Genomic DNA, 6,304 nt, shown 5'->3' on the forward strand with positions numbered 1-6,304 from the left:
ACAGAAAATTCCAAAATTTGGCTAAGACAAATCTTTTATAACTTATAATAATTGAGTCCAGCAAGGTCACAGGGAAAAAGGACAATATAAAAAAGTCAATTGTGTTTCTATACACTAGCAATGAACAACTGGAATACACATTTTTTAAGAACCATACCGTTTACAACAGCACCAAAATAAAAATTAAATATTTAGGTATTTCAATAGGTTGAATACGTGTAACTGGGGCCCTAAAGAATAGGAGGGTAATAGAGGTGACAGAAAACATTTAAGTAATAATAGCAGAAATTTGTCCAAACAATGAAAACTATAAACCTACAGATTCAAGACGTCAATGAACCCCAAGCACAAGAAACAGGAAGAAAACTACACCAGGCACATCATAATCAAATGACTCATAACCAGAGATAAATAGAATAATCTTAAACGCCACCAGAGAAAATAGCATTGGGTACAAAGAAACAGAGATACGTATGACAGCAGATGTCTCCTGAGGAACGTGTACCCGAGGGGACAGTGGAGCAGCGTCTTTGAAGCACTGAAAGAAAAAACCTGAAACGAGAATTCTAAGCCCTGTGAAAATATCTTTCAAAAATTAAGGCTAAATGAAGACTTTTTCAGACATAAAAAAGCTGAAAGAATTCGTTGCCAGCTGACCCACACTATAAGAAATGTGAAAGAGTGTCTTCAGGCCAAAGGAAAATGATACCAGATGGTAACGTGGATCCACAAAATGGAACAGAAAGCACAGGAAGTGGTAACTGCATGGGTAAGAATGCAAGGCTCCTTCTTACTATCTAACTATCTCTAAAAAATAATTGACTGTTTCAACAACAATGACAACAATGTGTTGTGGGGTTTATAACCTATGCAGATGTCAAGGTTTGGCAACCACAGCACGAAGGCCAGGAATGGGAGGTGGTGGCACCCCACTGGGAAGCGGTGTATTGGTTCCCCTCGGGCTTGCTCTGCACGGATGGGCTGGACCCTTCGAGCTTTTCTCCTCTGTAGCGAGCGCAGAGTGAGGGGCTTCTGGGTCCCGTGCGTCCCCCGTGTCTTCTTGTTCCTGCCCACCTCTTACGGAGGCTGGGAAGCCCAGCAAAACATCTCCTCCAGCCCAGAGCCTGAACCCCCACATACAGGCAAGCCCTCTCGGCACCCCCGCAGCCCTGAGTACCCTTCCGAGCTCTCCTGCTGTTGTTAATACTTCTTTATATGAATTAAAGTTTCTCGATTCAAACAAAAAATTAAGTAAAAAGCATACAAAAGCTGGTTTTTAAAGTTCACACGTTTTAGAGATACATGCTAACACCTGTGAAAGGATGACACCTCAGCGATTTGCTTCTGTGTGCGGTTTACATGACACTGAATCAGCCAATATTGACAGCTGACCATCTATGATACTCGATGAATAAACTGGACTCATTATAAAATTCTCTCTACTTTCGTAAAAGATTTGAAAATGTTCATAATAAAAAGGTTTTTAAAAAGCATTGAGGGCTTCCCTGGTGGCGCAGTGGTTAAGAATCCGCCTGCCAATGCAGGGGACACGGGTTAGAGCCCTGGTCTGGGAAGATCCCACGTGCTGCAGAGCAACTAAGCCCGTGCACCACAGCCACTGAGCCTGCGCTCTAGGGCCCATGAGGCACAGCTACTGAGCCCACGTGCCACAACTACTGAAGCCCATGCACCTAGAGCCCATGCTCTGCAATGAGAGAAGCCACCCCAATGAGAAGCCCACGCACCGCAATTAAGAGTAGTCCCCGCCCACTGCAACTAGAGAAAGCCCGCATGCAGCAATGGAGACCCAACGCAGCCAAAACTAAATAAATTAAATAAATAAAATTTTTAAAAAAGCATTGAAAAAACAGAAATGTGGCACAAGAATAAACATAATGTGGTCAACTGATTTTCAACAAAGCCATTCAACGGGGAAAGAACAGTCTCTTCACCAAAAGGTGCTGGCACAAATGGACATCCAATACCAAAGAGTGAAGCTGGACCCCTACCTCACACCCTTTACAAAAATTAACCAAAGTTAGTTAAAGACCTAAGTGTAGGAGCTAAAAGAAAACATAGGGCTATATCTTCATGACCTTACATTTGGCAATGGATTCTTAGATATGTCACCAAAAGCACAGGTAAGAAAAGAAAAATGAGATAAATTGAACCCCATCAAAATTTAAAACTTGGGCTTCAAAGGACACTATCAAGAAAGTGAAGAGACAACTCACAGATGGGAGAAAATATTTGCAAATCATATATCTGATAAAGGTCTGGTATACAAACTACATAAAGAACTCTTAAAACTCAACAACAAAAAGACAAACAACCTAATTAAAAATGAGCAAAGGACTTGAATAGACCTTTCTCCCCCCAAAAACGTACAAATGGTTAACAAGCACGTGAAAAGATGCTCAACATCATTAGTCACTAAGGAAATGTAAATCAAACCCACGATGAGATACCACTTCATACCCACGACAATGGCCATAGTATTTTTTTTAAAAAAGGAAAATATCAAGGGTTGGTGAGATTGTGGAGAAACTGGGACCCTTGTGCCGTGCTGGTGGGGATGAAAAATGGCACAGCTCCTGTAGAAAACAGTTTAGTCTTTCCTCAAAAAGTTAAACATAGGGTCACTACACGACCCAGCAATTCCACTCCTACGTATATGCCCGAGAGAACTGAAAACATATGTTCAAACACAATCTGGCACACAAATACTTACAGCATCATTACCCACAAGAGCCAAAAAGCAGAGACAACCTAAATGCCCATCGACTGATGAATGGATAAACAAAATGTGGTCCATCCATACAGTGGACTATTACTCAGCCATAAGAAGGAACGAAGCTCTGATGCACCCTACAACACACACGAAGCTTGAAAACATCATGCTATGTGAAAACGAAGGCAGACGCAGAAGGACACATATTGACTGCATTTATATGGAATGTCCAGAACAGGCAAACCCACAGAGACAGAAAGTAGGTGAATGGTTGCCAGGGGCTGGAGGAAAAAGGGATGGGGAGTGACTGCTTAAAGGGTATAGAGTTTCCGTTCGGGACGAAGAAAATGTTTTGGAATTAGAGGTGGTAGTTGCACAACTTTGGCAATATACTCAATAAATACCACTGAACCTTACATTTTTAAATGGTTAATTGTATGCAGTGTGAATTTCACCTCACTAAAAACCAAGAACACAAATTTGTATATAAATATAAATTAAATGTCTGGAGTGGCAGGAGAGAACAGTGCAGCGGGACTAGGAGCGCCTGTGGGGCATTGTGAGAGCAGAGGCAGGGACGGGTGGCAGCTGCGGGGCCTTGGGGGTCAAATGCTGGTTTTTAAGCTGCAGGGGATGATGCGGCAGAGGAGATAGGAGAGCTCTGGAGAGATGGGCTGGGGTGGGTGGGCGCAGATAGGGCCCCGGTGGCCGCAGGCTGGAGCAGGAACGGGCGGACGGATGCTTCGGAAGGGTCCAGCCTTCTCGTCTCTGCCTGAGCCACGGCCACCAGGCCTGCGCTTCTCTGGGAAGCTGGAACCCGGCGGGCAAGGTCATCCCATCTGAGCTGCAAGGGCTTTCAACTCAAGCAGGAGAGGCTGGAGCCGGGCCCAGGCCTGGCCCCAGCCTGGGGGGAAACCGGTCAGGGATGCTTCCCCACACACGAGACGGGCCGGACGCCCCTCAAGATCAAAGGCGAGGAGGCTGGCTGACCTGCCTCAGCCCCAGGAGGCCCATCCCCAGCACCACCGTTCCCTGAGTGAGTCCGAGCTCAGAGCAGGGGTGGTGCGGGCTAGAGGCGACAGGGAAGACAAGCAGGGGCCGGAGGCACTTCGGGGGGCAGAGCTGGCCCCTCACTTTCCTCCAGCCAAGACCCCCTCCCCACAGCAGGAGCCGAGACGGGGTCCAGGCTCCTGGGTGCGGGCCCTCCCCAGCCGCGCACGTGGCCTGCCAGCTGGCCCACAAGGCCCGTCCTCCCTGGTGGAAGGGGCCTAAAAACACGGGCTATGGCGAAAAGCACCAGGGCAGATAAACACCCTCCAGGTACCCCTTCGGGGGTGGGGGAGAAATCAAGGGGGCCAGCCGCTGTCCCCTGGAAGAGCCGTGGCTTGGGGTCCAGTTCCTGCCAATTCCTGCCCTAGGAATCCTCAATACCGGCTCCATTTTACTAAATACCGTGCCCTTTCCTCCAAAAGGTGAAGCCTCATCGGATTGCAGCAAACTCCCCACAGAAATGCGCCGCTGAGGTAGCACGAGGGCCGGCCCCCCAGAAGCTCTGAGCTGACTGTGTTTCTCAGAGGAATCTGAACTTTTGTAAGAACCTTTTATGGTAAAAATAATGGCTGACCATTTCAGAAAATACACATAAGCATAAAACAAACATAAACGATCGTCCCATGCCACGTAGTGGTGCCCTCAGCTCCCGCCCAGCATGTGTGCCCCGTCCACAGGGCCGCACCGCCCTGGGACTGAACTGAGAGGGAAACAACGCACGCGGTCAGGGTCCAGACTGCCCGGTATCCACCTGGAAGTCATCATCCGTAAACAGGGAGCCTGCAGCCACGGCTGTTGGAGGTGGCACAGCCCCCGTCAGGGCCACACTGCCCACCGGCTGCTCAGCTGCCCACGAGCGGGTCCTGAGGCCTCCACTGGGATTGGGCGTGGGCCCAGGAGGCTGCAGAAGCCAGGCTCTAGGCCCTGATGGCGGACGCTGGGTGGAGGCCAGCCGGTCAGAAGCCCGGCTCTGCCAGAGGGCCCTGGAGAGTGTCCTGGGTGGGCTGGGCTGCTGACCAGGCCGGGAGAAGTCCAGTTCAGCACTGTTGAGTGCCCAGAGCAAGGGGGCAGATGCCCAGGGCACACACTCGCGCAGCCCCTCTGTGCCCGGCCCCTCAAGGACCGGAGCCTGTGGCTGGTCACACAGAGGCCCCGCGTGAGTCACAGGGCGGCCACAGCTGGAGACCCACTGGATGCTTCCAACGGGGGCTGACGCCTCCGGCCCCAGCCCTTCAGACCAACCAGGAAGCAGACGAGGAACCCAAGGGCAAACTGCCCAAGGCCTCTGACCTCTGACCCTGGCTAATCACCTGCCCTGTGGGCAGCCCCCTCCCCAAGGGCGGGGGGTCACAGCAGCATCACCGGGTCCCTTAAGTGTTGAGGGCCTGTGCCTCTCACAAAGTATCCACAATCTGGGATTTTCCACCTCTCAAAATAAGACTTTAGGGAAAAAAACTTTCTTGGTGCCACTAACTGAAACCCAGTGAATTCCTGGAACACGCACCTTCCGCCCTTCCAGAGTGTGAACCAAGGCTGGCGCTCCTGGCCCCGAAGGAAGGGGCTGAGCTGTGCACCCCCAGCTCTGGGACCCCCGGCTGGGGGCCTCCCCTCACCAGCTGCCCTGGAGAGGGCTCAGGAGTCCAATTCAAAGTCCCCCCCCCGCCCCCCAGCATCTGCCCAAAACAGTTCCGAAAGAAACTGTGCCAAGAGCAAAGGGCAGTTAGCCCAGCTCCCCCAGCGCGGGGGGTCGGACGCTCCCAGGCCGGGAAACTGAGGGACCGCAAGCAGTGAAAGCGGACTGGCTTTCCTCAAAAGCCCTGTTTTTAGTTTTAGGTGAGAAGCTGCCCGTTGGACCCCAGGGCCTGGCGACGTGAGGATGGGGTGAGTGGGGTTGGAGGGGAGAGGGGGATGGGGGGGCCGAGGGTGCGGGAGCCTTGGGAAGATGGCCCTGCGCTAGGGTCTCCCTCGCGGAGTTGGACCTGCGGAGCACGTCCAGCGCACTTACCCAGCCGGCGGGGCGCGGAGGTTCAAGCGCGCCCGCGGGAGGTGTCCGCGGGGACAGGGAGCTGTGGCTGCGCGGCTGCCGGCGCTCGCATCTCGGGGACCAGGCGGAGGCTGTGGCCGCGGAAGGACAGCCCCACCCCGGCACGCGAGCCGCCCCGCCCCGGAGACGACCGAGCCCGGGAGGCGGCAGGGGGCGCGCGCGCGCATCTCCGCCCGGCCAATGGTCCCCGGGTCTATGTGCACCACGGTGGGGTCCTGCCCTGCGCCCCTCGCGTCCCCGTGGTCCCTGGGATCTCTGTGCGCCACGGTGGGGTCCCGCCCTGCGGCCCCCCCTCCCCGTGGTCCTCCGGATCTGTGTGCGCCACGGTGGGGTCGCGCTCTGCGCCTGTCGTGTCCTCGTGGTCTACCCAAGGGTCTGTCGGCACCAGGGTGCCTGTGCCCCTCGAGGCCCCCGTGCTCCCCGAGGCCCCCGTGCTCCCCGCGGGAGCCCCAGACCCTCTGTTCCTCGCCCGCAGTCGC

At 53.2% G+C, this 6,304-nt stretch overlaps 1 protein-coding gene across 1 annotated transcript in view; it reads right to left on the reverse strand.

Moving 5' to 3' along the window:
- Positions 1 to 5,875, reverse strand: part of AHRR (aryl hydrocarbon receptor repressor) — a 75,105-nt gene extending 69,230 nt beyond the window's left edge. The window contains exon 1 of the mRNA XM_024731950.1: positions 5,787 to 5,875. The gene's annotated coding sequence lies outside the window, so the exon portion shown is untranslated. The remainder of the gene's footprint in view (positions 1 to 5,786) is intronic.
- Positions 5,876 to 6,304: the final 429 nt, after the last annotated feature.

Source organism: Neophocaena asiaeorientalis, unplaced genomic scaffold, assembly GCF_003031525.2.
Source record: "Neophocaena asiaeorientalis asiaeorientalis breed wild unplaced genomic scaffold, Neophocaena_asiaeorientalis_V1.1 scaffold104, whole genome shotgun sequence".
Taxonomy (NCBI): Eukaryota; Metazoa; Chordata; class Mammalia; order Artiodactyla; family Phocoenidae; genus Neophocaena; species Neophocaena asiaeorientalis.